The sequence below is a fragment of the Cydia strobilella genome, chromosome 1 (assembly GCF_947568885.1).
Source record: "Cydia strobilella chromosome 1, ilCydStro3.1, whole genome shotgun sequence".
Taxonomy (NCBI): Eukaryota; Metazoa; Arthropoda; class Insecta; order Lepidoptera; family Tortricidae; genus Cydia; species Cydia strobilella.
This window is the reverse complement of record NC_086041.1, coordinates 17,879,082-17,899,293: the sequence shown is the minus strand read 5'-3', so window position 1 is coordinate 17,899,293 and position 20,212 is coordinate 17,879,082. Positions and strand designations below refer to the sequence as shown.

Genomic DNA, 20,212 nt, shown 5'->3' with positions numbered 1-20,212 from the left:
GGCAGCGCTCTGAAATATTTTCGCGCTATTCGCCATCCGAGGCTTTCGTATGTTGAACTAAAGTCAGCCTTTATGCGCACCTTCGATATTGTTGATTTTGATTTTAAAACAGAACGTCAACTGCGAGAACTGAAACAGTCCGATACTCAGACCGTTATCGATTTCGTCATACAGGTCCGTGACCTTAATGCTAAATTACGTGCCCCAGTCGGTGAAGACGACTTATTTACTATCGTCAAATACGGATTACACAAACGATATCACCCATGTCTTGCCACAAATATTATAAGAGACATGGACGCTTTGCTGGAGGTAGCTAAAAATTTTGAATCATTCCAACCACGACTGGTTCCGGCTACTACAGTGGCTCCGATTAACGCCCTAAGTCCAGCATGCCTTAAGTGTGACATGTTGGGACACGACTATAGGGGGTGTCCAAACGTTCGAGGGGTGGTGTGCTTTCAGTGCAAGCGGGCAGGTGCTGTGACCCGGAATTGTTCCAACTGTAACCCTCCCACGCCACAAAAAAACTAGATGTTGGCGGCACCACGCTCAATCCTTCGGTGTCGCCGATAGTCATAAACAACTCTCTTGATAATAGATTATTTGTCGAAGTTTCTGTTTCTGGTATTCCTGTTAAAGCTCTTTTAGACTCTGGTGCTATGAGGTCTCTCATCGACCTCTCACTTCTTAGGGGTTTAGGTTTAAATTATTACACGGGTACAATGCCAGTAGTGGTATCCGCGGACAATTCACCGATCGAGATTCTTGGTGGAGTAGAACTTACCATTTTTTTTCATGGAATGTATATTACCCACCCATGTCTCGTAGGTAGGAAGTTACCTACACAATTTATCCTCGGAATGGAGTTTTGGGATGTGTGCGGATTGACATCGGTCATCAAACAGTTTTTTGAAGGTGAGAATAGCGGTAAGCTTTTTGTGCCGTCTACTCACGTTCCTGTCAGCGGACGCATCGAGGCTAGTGATACTCGATATTTACATCCGAGAAGAGTCCTTTCTGCCGATCAAGAACTCAAACTCCAGTCCGTTATAAACACCCTGGAAGACATCTCTTCTGACAAGATAGGTCTGGGATGTACATCTTGGTTATCCCATAAAATCGAGACAACTGGACCGCCTATTCGTCAGCGTTATTACCCACTGTCTCCTGTCAAATTGAAGGTCCTCAATGAAGAGATTGATAAGATGCTTGCGATGGGGGTCATACGCCCTTCTCGGTCACCGTGGGCAAGCCCAGTTGTAATGGTGACAAAAAGCGACGGAAGTGTGAGATTCTGCGTAGATAGTAGGAAATTAAACAGTGTTACTATCCGCGATTCCTACCCGCTTCCGCGAATCCAAGACATCCTGGATAACTTACGTGGTGCCAGATACCTCACATCGCTTGACCTCAGGAGCGCCTTCTGGCAGATTCCGCTCGCCGACAAGGACAGCTGTGAACGTACAGCATTCATTGTTCCTCAACGCGGGTTATTTGAATTTGTCCGTATGCCTTTTGGGCTCACGAATGCTGCGTCAGAAATGCAACGGCTAACTGATATGATAGTCAACTATGAATTTTCAGCTGAATCAGACGACTTTGTATTTGGTTACGTGGACGATTTAATTTTAGTATCTCGCGATTTTGATAGTCATCTAAACCTCATCACCAAAGTCCGCGATCGCTTAAGAGAGGCCGGTCTATCTATCAATCTAAAGAAATGTGAATTCTGCAAATCGGAACTCAGATATTTGGGGTACATTGTCAATGAACGCGGGCTCCAGACCGATCCAAAAAAGTTAGAGGCGATTAGTAATTTCCCGACGCCTACGACGGCAAAATCTCTACGGGCATTTATTGGTATGTGCTCATACTACAGACGTTTTGTGGATAATTTCTCATCTATCATCGCGCCTTTAACGTCTCTTATCGGAAAAAAGAAAGGCAAAGATCCCATCAGTTGGACCAGTGAGTCTGAATCTGCGTTTAAGCGATTAAAAACGGTCCTTATTGATTCTCCGGTTATGGCATGTCCAGACTTTACAAAGCCATTCGTGTTGCAATGTGATGCCAGTTCGGTTGGTCTTGGTTCGGTTCTAGCCCAAAATATTAATGGAGAGGAGCATCCAATTGCCTATTACTCACGGTTGTTTTCAAAAGCGGAACGCAATTACTCAACGACAGAACGGGAGCTGCTCTCGGTTTTGGAATCTATTAAACACTTTCGCGGCTATCTCGATGGAATAAAGTTCAAGATAATTACAGACCACATTGCCCTAAAATGGCTCATTACCCTAGACAATCCAAGTGGCCGACTAGCTCGTTGGGCTACTCTAATATCCCAATACGATTTTGAGATCGAGCACCGAAAAGGCGCATTAAACGTTGTCCCAGACGTTCTTTCTCGTCCCCAGATTGGTTTGATTTCCTTCAGACGGGGTGACAGCATAACGACTGACCCCTGGTTCGAGAGGGTGTTTACAGGTACAACAAGATCGCCACAAATATTTCCGGCGTATGCAATACGGGATGGGGTTCTAATGCGTAAGATGGCGGTTAATAATCCTTTAGAGACTAACTCCTGGCGGACGGTTTTGCCTAAAGATAAAATAAGAGAGGCTATCGCTGAGATTCACAACGGGTTCCCGAATGTTCACCCTGGGGTCATGAAAACTTATTTAAAATTGAGAAGTTTATACTATTGGCCAAATATGTATCGCGATGTAACCGAATACCTTGGGGAGTGCCAAGTCTGTAAAGCATACAAGATTTCTAACACACAACCGCGTGGGCACCAGCTTTATCCAAGACCTGTATACGCTCCACTAGATTTAATTTCCATAGATTTGGTGGGTCCTCTTCCGATAGCCTATTACGGATATAGATATATTTTAACCATAGTTGACGTTTTTACAAAATTTGTATGGTTGGTACCTTTGAAGAAGGCTGATACGAGATCTATCACAGTTGCTTTGGAGTCGGAAGTGATATTGCGCTATGGAACGCCATTCAACGTTCTTTGTGATAACGCGACTGTTTTCCGTAGCATAGCATTCGTAGATTTTTTAAGGTCCTACGATATTCCCGGTCCGTGTTACACGCCCTATTACACGCCTCAGGCCAACGTCGCTGAACGTTACAATCAAACCGTAATCACGACTCTTAGTATTCTGACAGGTAATGATAATCGCACTTGGGCAAGGAATTTGCCAAAAGTAGCATTATATTTAAATTCATGCGTAAACCTCGCAACTTCATATACCCCTAATTTTTTAATGTATGGACGTGAGGTGGAGACTATGCGACAACGTGCCCATTCTCAGACTCCAGGCCCAGAGTTGGTCCGTAGTCGGAGTGATCGCGCCTTGTGTCTTGTAGCACTCCAAGACATCTATGCGAAAGTTGCTGATTCCTTGTTTTTTGCTTTTCAACGGAACGCAAACACCTATAATGAGAAAAGGAAGGCTGTTATGTTTCAGCCAGGTGAAATAGTATGGCGGAAGAATTTTCAACGTTGCCCTGTCGGAGAAGGAACTGGCGGGAAGTTCGCTCCGCGGTTTGTCTCGTGTCGCATAGTCAGACGTATTTCGCCGCAAGTTTATGAACTGGCTGACGTAAGCTCACCACACGTTGGTTTTTATCACGTCAAAGACATCTTAAAGTAGCTTTCGGGAAAGTTGCGATAATTTAGTTTTTTTTGTTGTTTACATAATTCGTTTCGCGAGTGTCATAAGGTACCGTTTGTTTGCGCCTGGTTGCATCTTCATAACAATCATTTGTTGTTAGTGTTTAAAGTTTTTTTTATTGGTTACAAAGAAAGGACACCTTGGTTAAGGATCAATTGTTTGCGGGTTCATTTCCCATATTTGTAACATAACTATGAAGTAATACTAGAAACTTCAGTCTGACCTTTTTAGTTGTTGGAGGTGCTTTTTTTTTGGTATTTGTGTTGAGATACCTTTCATAACAACCACCTTTTTTTTGTGTATGTTAGAGGATGTCTGCAGCATAACGCTTTAGGAGAAACCTTTTTTTCTTTACAAGTGAATGAATTCTTTGATTTGCTTTGACAACTGCCAAAAGAATGAAAAAAAGATGAAGGTGTGAAAACTGTCAATGTGAGAAGGAATTGGATGTGATGGTGAAAAAGTGAAGTTATTTTGTGATCTTTTCACAAAATAAAAGTAATTCTGCCATTTCTGCCCATCTATAACAAGTACCGGGTTTATCCAGGATCACGGAAGTTTTTTTAACGTGAATAGCCGACCCTTTAGAAATAAGGAGAACCGCTTTTTGTCGCGGGTAAGTCCGTTCCATATTATATTTTATTATTTTATTGTTTTCATTTCATCACTTTATTATAGCGTGGCCCTTCTCTTCGTCCGCAGTTTTTCATTTTATTTGGAGAACATATTGCTCCTACTTTTTCTGGACACGGATCACGGCGCACGCCATACCACAGTGCCCGGCATAGATCCCTGGTTGCGGCTCCGACATCCGCCTGACCGGAACCGGTATAGACCTGGGCCTGTTTCTCCAAGGAGCTCACTCTCCTCTCTCAAGGGAAGTGACCAACCTATTTCCTACCTACCAATTTTAGGCAATCTACTCAACGTCTTCCTTTTTATATCTTTTATAATTTTATACCACTGTTAAATATTTATTACTCGCAGCCTTCACTCCTGGCTGATTCCCACTGGTACCAGTAGGCTTTAGCCATTTTTTATTTAATAAGATTGATTTCCGTGGCATTTTTATAAAATTGATTTCCGTGGCATTTTATTTAATAAGGTTGATTTCCGTGGCTTGTAAATATCAATATATATATCTTGTAGCATTAATATTTTTTATTTATTCCCAAAATTGCTACAGTTCTTTATATTAGGCTGGGAAGTATCACGTTTCAGGCGCGGCTAGACGAGAGGTCTGTAATGAAATTTCATACAAAGTTGCAGGCCTAGGCCGGGAAGTGGCTTTTTTTTAATTTCTATTTCACATATAATTGTGGCACAGCATCATGGCATTCAGCCATTTTTTTTTAACCTGACGGGCTCTATGGCACTATGGCCATTCGAGCGGTAGGACTGTGTGGGGGATGGTAGCCTGGGGAAAATCCAGGACCCTTCCGCATCACACGAGACGGTTTTGCTACGCTGGAAGCTGGAATACTCCTAGTTTAAAAAAAAAACGATATTTGATTGATATATATAGTTGGTCAAGCAAATCTTGTTAGTAAATAAGAACAAAAAAAACTATACTCATCCTTTTCTTTTGGGTGTTAGTACTAGTGTAAGACAAAGATAGTATGATTCTCTCTGTCTATGTTTGAAATAAGACAGTCCTTTGACAAACTATATACCTATATTAAACGTTTGAGAAAAGCACTATACATACATCGGCGTGAAAACGGATTGTCGGCCTCATAACTATCCGGCCTCACTACGTTCGGCCGTATATTCTATTCGGCCGGCAACCCCTTCCTTCCCGGCCTCTGTAGTAATGTATTATAGTTGAAAATCTGCAGTAACCCTTTCACCACCAAGAAATTTAAAGGCGTCGTAAGAATCGTTGTACGTATAGTTTCCAGTATAAGGTATATTATGTACTTATTATTTACGTGCTTGTTTACGTAGAGAATGCCATTCGGTATTAAGTCCGCTATTATTTGCACAATGTTGTATATATTTTGTGCAATAAAGTTTAAATTAATAATACTGGTATGAAACAGTAGCTCATAGTATAGTATAGCTCACCGAATGTGTAGGTTTGATCCTGCTCACGTCTACGTCTCCTGAATAGTTGTATATATAGTTGCAAACTTTCTTTTTGCTTAAATAGCCCCCTCGTTTATAATCCACTGACTTACATAATTATGTGTGACAGACACACAAGTGATCCTATAGGATAGGAGTTCCATGTTTCCTGTTTGATGTACAGAACCCTCTAAATGAAGTTTATTATCAATATATTTAATTTCGTAAATTATTAGGTATCTAAGTCTGTAAAATTACTCCTAGTTGTAAGGAAAATTTGTTATATCCAGGGAATTGTGTTTTGAATCTTAATTTTAACAAATTAGAATTGCATTTGTCTTGGCAAGTTGGTAAGAAGCTACTGATTAAGGTGTACATCTGAAGTATAGCCCTTTACGGAAGTGAAACGTGGACAATGACCCTAGGAGATAGAAAGAGAATAGAAGCATTTGAAATGTGCTGCTGGAGACGTATGGAAGGTATTAGTTGGAGAGACAGGATAACGAATGAGGAAATAAGAAGAGTGAGTGAAAGAAGAGCTATTCTGAACAAATAGACGGGGGAAAATGATTGGACACTTAATACGACATGACTACTTCTTTAAAACTATCCTGGAGGGGCGGATAGGAAGGAAGCGGGGTAGAGGAAAACCCAGACGCAGCTTTTTAGATCAAGTGAAAGAAAAAGTAGGGGTCGTGTCGTATCAAAAAGTCAAAGAGCTGGCGCGGGATAGGGAAAGCTGGAAGATACTCCACCGACAAGAGAATAACTCTTAAGTTAATGATGATGATGATGGCAAGTTTTGATCCATGGGAGGCTACATGATAAAGGTATTGCTTGATTAATACTAGGATTAGTATACATTTTTTTATGACTTAAAAAAGTTTTACAGTAAAAATATTATAATTCATGAGTATATAACACATATCACATTCAAATAATATTCAATCTTATCACCTACTTAAAAACAAAAAAATTATAAAATACATGTTTTTATTATTTAAAAAAATCATAACTGTGCTGAATAGAATAATATAATGTATGTCAAAATGGGGTACTTGCAACATCATCTGTAGAGCTGAAACCTGACACAAACAGTGTGAATTGTACATATAACTGGGAAGTCCCTTCATTTTATTTATATTGCATCATTGTTTGAATAACCTTCTTTTATCTTCAATATTATGAATCATTTTGAAGCGATGGCACATATCAATTTGAGTGTTGCAATGGTACTGTACTTACCTAAAACAACATGTTTATACTTCAACTTAAAATTACTAATTATCAAATACTCGTATTCCTCCTTCTGTCCTTTTTTTAATTTTATTGTTTTTCTTTACTTGGCGATCCAGTTTCATCTTGACTCTTATCTTCATTCATCACTTCCCAATACGATGGTGGTGAATCACTGATGCTTGCTTCTAGGCCAGTTTCAAAATTGTCTTCTAGTTCTACGATCCCAGAACAATCTCCATAATGACCCTCTCCAATAACTACTGGTATAACAGATGTTGCGTTTCTATGTGGAAACGGTAAATTAATGGTTACTCGAACATAGAACTCTTTGCTTATTATTTTACAATGCTGAATTGAATATAAGTATGGTGGTGTTGGAACTACACATGCAAAGTTTGCAGTTTTGTATGCTAAGACCGGTGGGGTGGTGCATGTACACCCACCGATTGTATTATCAACAACTTTTGTATTATTACTGAACATCCCTTCTGCTGTGTATGTTGTCCTGCTGCACAGCTCAGTTGTGAGGTAAGGTATTACTGTATCACTGTCATTAGTCACAGACAAATCCAAAGTAGCATTCTCACCAGGTGTTAAAAAGGACTTTGAAATCCGCACTTTCAAATCCACAATATGATCAGTAGAAGAAAATAACTTAAACAGTTTCTTTTGGAGCCCATACGTTAGTGATTCTACAGGAATAGTGGGGTTAACATTTCCATATACAGTGATTTGTTTCTCAAACCTCCTTGCAAGACTAAAAAAACTTGGCTTCTCAAACTTCACCTTTACCTGGTAGGTGATGTTGCTGTGTTTATCTTCAAAGCTGGATGGTATATCATAAGGCATGATAAACTCGAATCGAAATTCATACGCCCCAACTGGCAACGTCATTGTTTCATCCGACGGTTTATTAAGAATATTCACATGCATTATCAAAAACACTTCTTTGCCGATGTAGGTGTATGAATTGTTACCGTCGTGTTCTGTCCATTTGCATTTCGCCGTGCCGATAAGGGATAGAACAGCCGTCTGGTATTCGGTTGGTTCGTCAATTGCGTAGCTAAGTATCCCGTTGATAGGTTGACCGGCCCGGTGGATACCTTCCCGAGGTTTCCGTATATATATCCGACACGACACACCCATGTTTGTTTTTAAGACAATTGACACATGAAATTTTAATAATTTAATGCTGTTTGACAGCGTACTGCAAGATTCAAGTTTCCAAACAAAAATAAACAGTAATAAAACTAATAAACACATGAATGTCATTGCCGCGCCGGGTGTAAGTTGGGAGGCTGGTAGTCAAGAAAAAACTTTATTCCAGGGTAATAGTCGCTATTTTAGAGTAGCTGACACGTTTGACACAAAACGTCATTTTTGACATGCCATATTGCCATATGGAGCTATAGTGCTCACAGACGGGCGTACCGGACCGCGACCTAGGTCTGGTCAGCTTATCTCTTTCTCATTTGGGGTCATCCATTAATTACATTACACGTTTAGGGGGTGGGAGGGGGTCAAGAAAATGTGACATGTTGTGACAAGGGGTGGGGGGGTCACAAACTTTGTGACGTCATTAACTTTATCAGTAACCGAAATGTGACGTCACACCAGGGGCGAGGGGTTTGATAAATGTGACCAAGCGTGACAAGGAAGGGGAGGGCCAAAAAACCTAGAAATTCGTGTGACGTAATTAATGTATGACCCCTTTTCACTCTTAGCTGCGTCCTTGACAGACGTACGGCGAACAACCTTCCACTCGATCGAACAAGCTTCGGAACGTACCAAGGTCGCGTTATAGCTTTCACTACACCTTAAGCCTACTCCACACGTACTCGAATCGCGGGCGAGCGGGCATCGCAGATCTGCGAACTTGACTCCACACTCGCGTTTCGCGCACAAGTGTGGAGGGGCTTGACAAATTATACAAGGACGAAGCTATAAGTTAGAGCGAGAAAGAGATATTTTGACCTCACCAAGGTCACATAGGCGGACACGCTATACCGCTATACATCAAAAATCACTTGCATTTCAATGTGTGAATGACACGTCTGTACACGCGTCATGCGTCATAGTGTGAGTAAGTTGCTTAAAAATAGTACTGAGCGGCCGGCAAACGGCCGTCAATCTGCTGTCGCGGGGCGAGGTAATTCGAGTCGGGGCGGGGCGGTGCGTGGCTGTTCTTTATGATAATACTATTACTTATTCTGTGCTAAGGTCGCGGTGCAGTGCCGTAGTCTGTTACGCTTTAACGCAAAATCGCATCTGGGCGTATGTGAAAGCCTTTTAGTTTACTAGCGACCCGCCCCGGCTTCGCACGGGTTACACCATGAATCTAGTATAACTGGATCGGTCATGAGGGGTGGGGGAAAATGACCGAACGGGATAGTCTTATCTATCTTTCAGTAGGAGTAGCAGAGAAAGCGCTGTTATTGTTTGTCCTTGTCATAGTTTCACTTTTCCACCGCTGCCACAACCGAGGTTGTGGCAAACAAATAAGTACGTGACATGTCATGTTTGTTCGTTGCTTGTTTAATTATCGTTGTTTTGTATGAAATTGTGCTTTCTCTTACGAAATATAGTGATGGTTAGCGTTTTGAATGCTTGAACTTTGATAAAATACTGGTGAATTGTTCTGTAATAGTCGCTCTGAGCAAAAATATGAGATCATAACCTTTCACACGTAAGTACGGTATTTTACACCTTCCTCTTAACGCAATATGTGAGAATAACATCGTAAAATTACGTTACACTCAAAGCAATGTAGAATCAAACGATTTCAATAAAAATATCACAATTATTTACGCAAATGAACAAAACATTATTTGTAAAATTATCCGCCCAAATTACGTAGGTAGGTAGGAGTCTGAGGTCAGCCATTTTTAAACTTCTTCTTAATTTAGCTGCATAACAATCATGTTAGGGATACCAGATGAAAATATCATAATTTTATGGGTAATTTTGACATCGAAGTTTTTTCGTACTTCTAATTCCAAAAAATAAATAAACAAATGTTGTGAAGATTAAATGTGGTGTACATTAATTGGTGTGATTGCGATTTGTGATTTCTTTAAATTAAAACCCATAATACATTTTATTTTACGTTTTATTTACTAAACATGTTTAGTTTTGTACCACCTGCGCGAATTATAGGAGGTATTTCATTGTTTATACGCCTAAAAAGAAAGGCCCATTGACATTTTATTTAACAATTTTTTAATACCGTCAAACAAGCTAACTTTGCCTCCAGGGTAATCGCCCCAACGTGATATCAAATATTGGGGTAATTTTTACCAATATGGTATCCCCACGTTTATGACGTCATCTATGTCTATCCCTTACGGGCGCACGCGTATAGCTGGTCTATGTAATGCTAGGTCTATGGGTTACACAAAACCTTTAAGCGCCCTCCACACTCATGCGCGAATCACAGCGCAAAGCCGCGAACGTATGTGTGGCGTCGATTTCGCAGATTGTTCACGCCTTTTCGCGCCTAGTTCTCCGTTTTTTGTCGGTTTATCGGCCCGCGTCAACGGAGGCGCGAAACGCGAACTGGCAAGACTCCACATTACAGACTATTTTGACTCATCTGTAGCAAGATAAATATGAATCATATTTATTATATAAAACGGCTATATATTGTTACACAACAAAACAAAATGGAAAAATAGCTACAGCACGTATGATGCCGTAGATAAATGACAGTTAAAGAGAGGCTGGCAACCCGAGCCAAGTAAACATCTCATACGCGAGCTCCGTCAATTTTTATATCCGAATTCCGTACAAACATCGATAAAAAAAGAAGATTTTGTGTGGAAGGAGTGCTATGCTCTGCCTACCTTGGAATTAATAAGTCAAACATTCCAACTGCCGCGCACTGGACACTAAACAGAATGGTGAGAAGACCTATTTGACCGTTAATACATTGTTTTTGAACCACAAGTATCCTTTCACACCACAATTCTCCAAATAAAGAACGGTACTGCTAACAGCTGATTGGAGCTCAGAATAATGACTAAAGCATAGAAGTCGGGCAAAAATGCTTCGCAAATATGTATACCCGTACTTTACTTCCTTACGAATTAGATAATGTGCCGAAAAGAGATGCATATATGCTTGTTATTTCTCATTCACGTACGGTGTCATAAGTTTGATAGTTTGCTAGGGATGTGACTGTGTCGACTTTTTATATCGATAAATTATGCATAAGTTTATGTGCCGTGTAAAAGAATAATCACGAAATTGGCAAATTGATAATAGTCTGGCTAATGAAAGTTGAACCTGAAAAAACGCGGCAATTTCAAGAAATCTGTAGCAGGCTGCTCGTTGAAATGAAATGAAATGCGTGGAATACAAGGATTGCATAACTTTTATACTTTTTATAATTTTCATATTCTAAAAATCATTAAAAAGTATAAAAATTATGCAATCCTTGGAATCAAAGAGCCGCCTGATATGAGGATTAATGCATGTACCTAATATAGCTTTTATCTCATTTGCAGTCTACTCAGAACCGTCTAACTATACCTCTCGTTTTTTTATCATTAGAAAGAAGGCGAGCGATCTTAACGTGTCGTTTTATCGAAAAACACTTTGAAAATAAGTCACAACAAATATAATATACGATCATTTACCTTTTGCTTTCATAAGTAAAATATTACTATATTTATAAAAAAACTTGTCAATAAAAAGACACGTGGAAATGGTTTACCGTTTTTTCTAATGCTAAAAGACTAAGTATAGTTTCTAATCATGTACAGTCAGCTGCAGAGAAAAGGCACCCCCCCTGCATACAAAGTTCTGTAAATTAGTATGGACGTGGGGTACCTTTTCTCTGCAGCTGACTGTACCAAATAGGAAATGAAAAAAAAAACGTTCGTGTAATATATTTTTTTTATTTAATAATAGGGAATATTACGCGAAACTCGGCGTAGGTGGCGCCACTATCACAATCTGAGAGTCTATCGCGAAACAAGAAAATCGAACTTTCGTTATCTAACATCTCTGTCACTCTTGCGTATTCGAGCGATAAAGAGGCAGCTAGATAACGAAATTTCGGATTCGAGTTTTCCGGTAGGTCCCCTGAAAACTTGTCAAAAACCTGTTAAAGGTACAGTATGAATAAGTTACGATACGGTGCACTAAAAAAGCTAGTGCTGCTCTCTGGTGGCAGAACATTGCAGTAATTAATATCCCCTATTCCTCGTCCTTTGGAAATCTGAAATAAAAAGTTGAGTTTTGTGACCAACAATATTAATAAAAGGAACATTCATCAATGATCATTAATAAATCAATGTCTTTTTTATTAGAGTTCCGTACCCAAAGGGTAAAGACGGGACCCTATTACTAATACTTCGCTGTCCGTCTGTCTGTCACCAGGCTGTATCTCATGAACCGTGATAGCTAGACAATTGAAATTTTCAGATGATGTATTTCTGTTGCCGCTATAACAACAAATACTAAAAAGTACGGTCCCCTTGGTGCGCGCGTCCGACCCGCACTTGACCGGTTTTTAGTATTAAACTATAGTCTGGCAAACACAATTTGTCAGTAAGTAAGAACAAAGAAAACTATAGGTACAGTCGAAGGCAAAAATATCGATCCAGACAAATGGCTTAAAAATATGTGAACACGATTTTATTGTCTGAGCGTACACATATTTTTGAGACTTTGGGAATGTATATATATTTATGCCCTTGACTGTACTCATCAATTAAAATGAGACAGTCCTGGGCCAAACTATAAGAAAGCTGTAAATGTCGATAGGTTATTGATCTGAGGTCGATACATCACTATGCCAAAAATATAACCTTTCATACTTAGCAGAAAAGTTCGAAAATTTATGCAAAAATCTATATAGACTTGAATGCAAGTAATAATTACATAAACAATATATCGATTTCTATGTTTAGGGTCAGGTCCTATAAATTAATTTCTTCAAAATTGAACAAAACTCACCGATTAAAGGTTATCGGTTCGTGCGTATTTTCTTTTCTTCCTGTATGCGATTTACAGCCCTCGATCACACAAGACATTATTACAAAGGGAACTTCAAACCATTACAAATAAAAACTCAACACGTTTTCCAACAATCTTTCAGGAATAGCAAGAATATAATTAAAATAAACCAAGATGACCGCTGAAACATCCCGAAATATTTCAACTAAAATAATACGACTATGTCAAGTTGTTACAGTTGACACCTACCTGTGAAATAACGAACTTATATTTTATTTGGCTGGATTATATTATAGAACCACATAGGACCATTTGACATTTCCCTCAGTTCATCTTATGACAATACTGAAAAAAAACGAAAGAACTTGCGGATTGTTGTCTCACTCACTCATAGACAAAAAGTAATAACGTGTTGTGAATACGATATCTTTTACCAAGCTTTTATTTTTGCCCGGCTTCTTTGCTTTAGTCATTATTCTGAGGATTGGAGATACGACTGACACTGACAGCGCGCCGACGTGACAGGCACAATAAGTGTTGCCATACCAAAATAACTGAAAGCTGCGTTCAAGTAATTTCTGCGTTTACGAAGATAGGTGTTAGACCGTAAATTACCGACGAAACTTTTACCACCACATACATACACGGAAAAAGGAAAAGAAAAAAGAAAAAGAAAAATGATCTGTTATGAGTGTAAGAGGAAGATTGAAAGGGGGGAATTATTGGGTTGTACCCTCTGTCAAACAACTTATCACTACGCTTGCTTCAACTATACCACAGCGTATGTCAGAGAACATGGCAATGAGCTCAAAAATAATTGGAAATGTCCCCCGTACGCAGCCACTGCCCGCAGACCACGTGATGATAACACGCCAGCGTCCCCAGCGTGGTTGAGGCAACCGCAGATAGTCGACGCAAATAAACCGTTAGACGACAGTAATGTCTCGAAGGTGATGGAGGACACCAACATAATGAATACTCCATCTCCAAATCATCAGGCAAACAACCCTCTTGTCGCGGAGGTGATGACTACTGATGTGGAAAACATATCTTTTGACAAATTCAGGCTTTTAATTAAAACAGAATTTGAAACTATGAAGGAGAGCCTTTCCGAATCTATTACCAGGAATATAAAACAAGCACTATTAATCGAAGTGAACTCAAGAATAATACTTAAAGAAGACATATCTCGAGATTCATCTCTATTAACTCAAGAACAGAAGCGACTCCAACTAAACATAAATATCACGAACGAAAACATTAAGCAACTAGAGTCTGAGAACTCAAAGCTACGTGCGGAAGTAGAAGCTCTAGCTAAAAAACTTGACGACAAGAATCAAATGGCAAATGAAGAAACGAATTATAATAAAAGTATTGTCCTCTACGGAGTAGAGAAGTACCCAGGCGAAAATAGCTATGTACTTATAGAACGCGTTACTAATGTATTCTACGACATGCTGGGCACAGATATCAACGGGTTTATTGAGGACATAAGAAGGATAGGAAGACGTGGACATCGTAGACCTGTACAGATCGAACTTATAAAGCAAGCGGATGAGGAACTACATTCTAAACAATAAACACATCTTTAAAAATACAGGCTTTGCAGTCTCGGAATTCATGGACACGAAGACATTAATACAGAGACGAGTACTCAGAGAGACTCTACTAAATGCGCGAACGCGCGGTCTTCGCCCTATAGTGAAAAATGGAAAGGTATTTGTAAATGGATACGAATACTGCAGTGACCTGCCACTAGACATGGAGCAGCAACAAACAAGCGGGCCAGACCGAAGCTTCAGTTCCCAAGAAAGCTCCAACCCAAATAACGAAACACACATATCTGGGACAAAAGAAACACCATAAAACTACCTTTCGGGCCTAATAATTTGCATATTGTATTCCAAAATATGCAGAGCTTATGGAACCAGACCCACCTGCTCCAGGCGTTTACAGAAGAAAAACCTCAAACACAAATATTAAGCATCTCGGAAACCTGGCTCAATAAGGCAAAGGAAGAGCTATTGGAAATAGAAGGATATAGTGTCAGCTCGTCCTTTTGCCGTACGCAACACGAAGGAGGAGGAGTGCTTATAGCAACGAAAAATGGATTAGAATGTCTTGACAGACCAGATATTACCTCAATTTCTCTGGAAAAAAATATAGAAATATGTGCGATTGACCTGCCACAGGCAAACCTCTTAGTTATAAATATGTACTGGCCAAATAGTAAGCGAGAAATAGAACTATTCTATACAAGTCTAGAAAAGCTTCTAAAATTAATAAGTCTTAGACAAGAACAAAAATATTGTAATAGGAGGCGACTTCAACGTGGATTTCCTTGCAGACAATAGCGAAATAAATAGGCTGTCTAGTTTAATGCTATCCTTTAACTTTCACCAAAAAGTCAGAGAGCCAACTCGTGTTACACCCACTTGTTCCAAATGTATTGATTTAATATTCACCAACTTTAACACCAATGATTCCATATTGCATTCCACGAATACGGGTTCTCATTCTCAGATCACAAAACTATCTTACTTTCTATACCCATATCCACTCCAAACTTGCGAACCCTAACGATTTATAAAAGACATTTTAATAACGAAAGTATCACGAAGTTCCGAAATGAAATTCAAAATATAAATTGGAATGCACTATTTTCTTATAACAGTAACGCCAACGAAAACTACAACAAATTTAATAAAATATTAGAACTAGCTCTTAATAAATGTATCCCTAAAAAAATCGTGAAAATTAAATTAAAACCTAAAAACACATTTTTAACCCCGGGGATAAGAATTTCATGTAAAAATAAAAGATTGTTAAAACTTCTTGTATCTCAAACCAAAAGTGAGGTACTACGCTGCCACTACAAGCAATATTGTAAAGTATTAAAAAAAGTTATAAGCAAATCAAAAAGAATAAACAATAAAAATAAACTAGAAAAATCAAATAACAAACCGCAAACTATGTGGAAAATCGTTAACTGTGTAACGAACAAAAATAAACCACAAAGGAAAAATAATCTTCAAATTAAGAACCCAAATGAAACAGTAATAAACGAACCAACACAAATAGCTAACACCTTCAATAACTACTTTACGGCCGTACGAAGCACTCAATCAACAGCTAAAATCAGAGGGCCATTAACGAATGCAATAAATAAATAATTCTTTCTCAGTCCGACAGAGCCTAAAGAAATACAATTAATAATAAAAAATAAAACCTCATTCGGCATAGATGAAATTCCCTCCTCCTTGATTAAATCGTGCGCGGATTTTTTAACTCACCCACTGACGTGGCTTATAAATCAATCATTTTCGGAAGGATTTTTTCCTGATGTTCTTAAGACCTCAGTAGTAAAACCTATTCATAAAAAAGGTGACAAACAAGACATAAATAACTATAGGCCCATTTCACTTCTCTCAACAGTAGCAAAAATATTTGAAACAGCAATGATAAACCGACTATACTCTTATTATGAAAAATTTAAAATACTGCATGATAACCAAGATGGATTTAGAGAAAACCGCTCTACTACATTAGCTATTTACAAATATGTTCAGGGTATTATAAATGAAATAAACAATAAAAAATACGCCGTGGGACTCCTGCTCGACATGAGCAAAGCTTAGGATAGAGTTAACTACGACATCCTATTAGATAAATTGTACAATACCGGAACGAGGAGTGGCTCACAAATGGTTCAAGTCCTACCTCAGTTACCGTGTTCAATTAGTCCAAATAGAACATACAAACTTCGAAACTGGCCAAATACAACATTTCAGATCCGATAGAGTAACCCAGACAGGCTCGATCCCCCAAGGTAGTGTCTTGGGATGTTATTTTGTTCTTAATCTATATAAACGACTTACCAAATGCAATTGAGGACCAATGCGCACTATTCGCAGATGACGTTTCGGTGTTGTTCTCGTGTTCTGATAAAAATGAAGCTGAAAATAAACTAACTGTAACAATGAAAAAAATTGAAAGCTGGATGGATATTCATAATCTTCAACTCAATCTAGAAAAAACCAAAATAATCCAATTTAAGCCCTACCAAAAATCAGCATTGCCAATTACTTTTAATTACAATAATACAACATTAGAATCTGTTGATTCAGCTACCGTACTGGGTATCGATCTAGACACTAACAGGAATTGGAAAGCGCACATCCAGAGACTGTCAAAAAAGCTGTCCTCCTTTTTATACGCACTACAACACATCAAACGGGCGGCCGACTTCCAAACTGCCATTTCTGTATACTATGCATACGCGTATTCAAGAATGACTTACGGTCTCGTTCTATGGGGTAATAGTACTGACATGGATAAGATCTTCATTCTCCAAAAGAGATGTGTCAGAATAATAACAAATTCTGATCAAATGGAGTCGTGCCGACCTCTTTTTAAGAAACTCCAAATACTAACTCTACCGTCAATGTACATCCTTGAATCATGCAAATTTGCTAGGAAACATACGGAGTTGTTTACTCCGACAGCACCAGAAATCAAAAGAAACAATAGAAACTTAAATAAACTTCAATTACCCCTCTCAAAACTAAAAATAGTCTCATCGAGCCCTCACTACATGCTAATTAAAATATACAACCACCTACCAAACTCCCTAAAAAATATTGAAAAACTGCCGATTTTTAATAAACACTTAAAAACATTTTTAGTCAACAAATGTTATTACAATGTGACTGAATTTTTAAACGATAAACATGATTAACAATGTTAATTTAAATGCATGTTAGTTCTAAGTATATTGCTGTGCCCTTGCAGGGTGTCACATGTTAACCCACCTACTTATAAGCTCCCACCTAATAATGTGTAATGTGATATGCAATAAACAATTTTGAATTTGAATTTGAATTTGAACTCGATCAGCTGATGCTTTTCCGCCATCTTGGCGCGAACCAAACTGCGAAATCGCCGTGAAGTTTGCGAGTGTGGAGTCATACGTGACCATCGCGATTTATGTTCTCTCCGCCAAGTCGCGCCGCGATTCACGCACTTAGTCTGGAGGCTATACATTGGTGTGTACTGTGTAGTCATATCTGGCAGGTCATTAATAGCTAATGTGATACAATAGTAGATTGTGTTACAAGGGAGCAAAATGACATTGTTTAAATTGTGTAATGTACGGAACCCTTGGAACGCGAGTCCGACTCGCACTTGGCCGGTTTTTTAAGGTATATTTTACACGAAATACCTACTGATAACTAATTCAGTTCTAAATGATGACTGATCGCGAGTCGCGACACGATGTTTTTTGTTTCATTCACAAAAAAATACTAATTGTGAGGTCAATTAACTAACATATACATTCCGTGCAAAGATAAAAATATCACTTTGTTTTGTTTTGGTTTGTTTTATAATTTGTACAGATGAAACGCCATCTTATATCACTGTTATTACGATCTATTTACGATTGAATATAATATATTCGGGATTCTCTTGATATTATCAAGAGAATCCCTCATTTGACAGTGACAGGACAACATGCATGCTGAGATCGTTCAAGCAAAATTTAAAAGCGACGTATTTATTATAACGCTTTAATTTTCTAATAATTTATCATATTTTAGAATTACATTTTATCTAATCGACGATAACGCGCTATCAGTTTAATTGTAGGTAATTGAAATTTTACTGATATACCTATCCAAGCAGTAAGGTATTATGTTATTTTCCTGTCTCGTTATAGAGTATGTACAACACCTTGGCTTTGATAAGGAAAACAAATGAATTAGTGTGTATCCCGTCCCATAATGTATCTTACATATTGCTGAAATCTTTAGAGGTAAATATTTAAATTATTAGCTTGTTTAGCGCCGCTTGTATCCCACTAACCCGGAGTTAACCGGTTAAATCGTTAACCCAGTGTCAAATTGTCCTGGTAACCATGGCAACTCCAGATTTAACCGGTTAACCCCGGGTTAGTTAGTTAGTGAGATGGTGCAAGTAGATACAGATGTAATGCATAATTGTTTTCCATCGTATTTCGTATTTGACATGCTACTTTAGTCGACCTCAGTAGTACTTTTTGTACCAAGACTGACTGAATAAAATAGCAAGACACGTTTGTATGTTTCCGTGAAAATACGATGAATAATAATTTTTAAGAAAAAAAAACCGACTTCAATGGGGGATGCCGCTGAAAGTTTACTTATTGTTGATGGTGCACTCCTAGATTCCAGACAATGAAATGAAATAGACAGCATATTATCCTAATCCATCTTTTGACTAATTTTGCCTAATTGCCTAATTATTATAATATTGCCTAATAATGTAGAAAAGGAGGTAAAACCACCCACTATTCTAGTAGCATTTGGTTTTTGTAAGGGTCGCAGTTCTGACCTAACCTAGCCTACTTTTCTGATAGCATTTCGTTTCTGTAAGGGTCACAGTTCTAACCTAACCTAACCCACTTTTCTAGTAGCATTTCCGGGTCCGGGTCTGGGTCCGTATCCGATTCCGGGTCCGTGTCCGGCTGTCCGGGTCCAAGTTTGGGTCAGAGTTCGGTCCGGGTCCGGATCCGAGTTGGGGTCCATGTCCAGACCCGGGTTCGGGTCCGAGTCCGGGTCCAAGTTTGGGTCTGGGTCCATAAGGAAGAGAACAAATCGCCAAACGTGAACTATGTGTCATTGAAGAGTTCCATTCTGATCATCATCAGCAGTTCCACTAAATCAAATGTCACTTTTTAAAATGGAAATGCTGGATTTGTTGATGAAAATACAAAAATCACAATATGTATGCATTTCACATTTGAGGAGTTCCCTCGGTTCCTCATGGGTCTCATCATCAGAACTCGAGCTTGACAAAAATATGCCTTAAAAACTTAAGTTGCTTAACAAACATAAAGAAGAGGACAAATCGCCAAACGTAAACTATGCGTCATTAAAGAGTTCCATTCTGATCATCATCAGCAGTTCCACTTCATCAAATGTCACTTTTTAAAATGGAAATGCTGGATTTGTTGATAAAAATACAAAAATCACTATATGTATGCCTTTCACATTTGAGGACTTCCCTCGATTCCTCATGGATCCCATCATCAGAACTCGAGCTTGACAAAAAAGTTTCTTGAAAACCTAACTTGCTTAACAAACATAACGAAGAGGACAAATCGCCAAACGTGAACTATGCGTCATTGAAGAGTTCCGTTCTGATCATCGTCAGCAGTTCCACTTCATCAAATGTCATTTTTTTAAATGTAAGTGCTTGATTTGTTGATGAAAATACTA

General features: G+C 38.8%; 1 protein-coding gene across 1 annotated transcript in view; it reads left to right on the top strand.

Annotated features, from left to right (window-relative positions):
* The window catches only part of LOC134748947 (gamma-aminobutyric acid type B receptor subunit 2), a 320,538-nt gene that overhangs the window by 69,225 nt on the left and 231,101 nt on the right, over positions 1-20,212 (top strand). The gene's annotated exons all lie outside the window — the stretch shown is intronic.